The sequence below is a fragment of the Octodon degus genome, unplaced genomic scaffold (assembly GCF_000260255.1).
Source record: "Octodon degus isolate 3935 unplaced genomic scaffold, OctDeg1.0 scaffold00014, whole genome shotgun sequence".
Classification (NCBI taxonomy): domain Eukaryota; kingdom Metazoa; phylum Chordata; class Mammalia; order Rodentia; family Octodontidae; genus Octodon; species Octodon degus.
The window spans coordinates 6,271,360-6,273,226 of record NW_004524590.1 but is presented as its reverse complement, the minus strand read 5'-3'; the positions used below and the strand labels follow the sequence as shown (position 1 = coordinate 6,273,226).

Genomic DNA, 1,867 nt, shown 5'->3' with positions numbered 1-1,867 from the left:
AGAGAGGGAGAGAGGGAAAGAGGGAGAAGGAGAGAGGGAGAGGGAGAGAGGAAAAGGGAGAGAGAGAGAGAGAGAGAGAGAGAGAGAGAGAGAGAGAGAACTGTAGGACAGTCTCTGTAATAAACAAAGATGCAAAAAGCCTTAATAAAATATTAGCAAACAGAATAAAACAAATCATCAAGATAATTATACATTATGACCAAGTGGAATTCATCCCAGGAATGCAAGGATGGTTTAATATATACAAATCCATAAATGTAGTACATTATATCAACAGCCAAAGATAAAAATCACAAGATCATCTCGATAGATACACAAAAAGCTTTGACAAACTCCAACACTCATTCATGACAAAAACCCTACAGAAAATCAGAACAAATGGTCTTTACCTCAACCTGATAAAAGTCATCTATGACAAACCAATGGCCAACATCATACTAAATGGACAAAAATTGAAAGCCTTCATTTTAAAAAGCAGGATTTCTCACTGTAACAACTTCAGTTAGATATAGTTCTGGAAATATTAGCAAGAGTAATTAGACAAGAGAGAGTAATAAACTCAATAATGTTTAGAAAAGAAGTAAAATTGTCATTATTTGCAGATGATGTGATAATGCACATCAAAGACCCCAAAAATTCCATTAAGAGACTTGTTGTTTTAATGACCAAATTCAGTAGCGTAGCAGTGTACAAAGCCAATGCTCAAAAATCAATAGTATCTCCATACATAAACAATGATCATACACAGAGAGAAATTATATAAACAACGTCTTTCACAATGAGACCTCCAATGAAGTATTTGCAATCAATCTCACAAAGGAAGAAAAAGATTTATACAGAAAAAAAGTATAGTACTCTGAAAAAAGAGATCAAAGATTTCCAAACATGGATAGAAATTCCTTGTAGCTGGAAAACAAGAACCAACATTGTGAGAATGGCCATACTCCTAAAACTGTTATGCAGATTCAACACAATCCCAACTAAAATACCATTAGCATACCTCACAGAGCTAGGAAAAATATTGCTAAAATTTATGTGGAATCAGAAGAGACCTAGAACAGCAAAAGAAATCCTGGGTAACAACAACAACAGCAGCAGCAGCAGCAGCACTAGCCATCACAATCCCTGACTTGAAATTATACTACAAAGCTACTGTGATAAAATCAGCAAAGTACTGGCAAAAAAAAAATAGACCTGAGCATCAAAGGAACAGATTAGAAGATGCATGTAAGTTTCTAATACTGTTTTTCTCTATCACGATATTTTATTCCTTAAAAAATAGAAAAAAAGGCTCTCTCTAACTGCCTGCCCGCCTGCTGCCTTGCTTGCTGGAGCTTTCGCTCGCGCTCTCCTCGCGGGTCGAGCGGCCTTTGGCCACAGCCTGCGGCTGGGGAGGGAAACGGAGTCAGCGGCGGTAGTAGGAAGATGTCGGGCGAGGACGGGCAGCAGGGGCAAGCTGTCACCAAAGACCTGGTCGTGACCAAGTATAAGATGGGGGCGACATCGCCAACAGGGTGCTTCGAGCTGTGGCGGAAGCATCCAGCTCAGGCGGGTCAGTAAGGAGATGCCACGACTGCGGAAGAGACAGGAAAAATCTTCAAGAAAGCAAAGGAAACGAAGAAAGGTATCGCCTTTCCAGCCAGCCTTTCGGTAAATAACCGTGTGTGCCACTTCTCCCCTTTGAAGAGTGACCAGGATTATATTCTCAAGGAAGGTGACATGGTAAAAATTGACCTCGGGGTTCCTGTGGATGGCTTCACTGCTAATGCGGCTCACACCTTTGTCATCGGTGTGCCCCAGGGGACCCAAGCAACAGGGAGGACAGCAGATCTCATTAAGGCAGCTCACCCACGTGCTGAAGCTGCCC

General features: G+C 41.3%; 1 pseudogene; it reads left to right on the top strand.

Moving 5' to 3' along the window:
* The window catches only part of LOC101582646, a 75,826-nt pseudogene extending 74,266 nt beyond the window's left edge, over positions 1–1,560 (top strand).
* Positions 1,561–1,867: the final 307 nt, after the last annotated feature.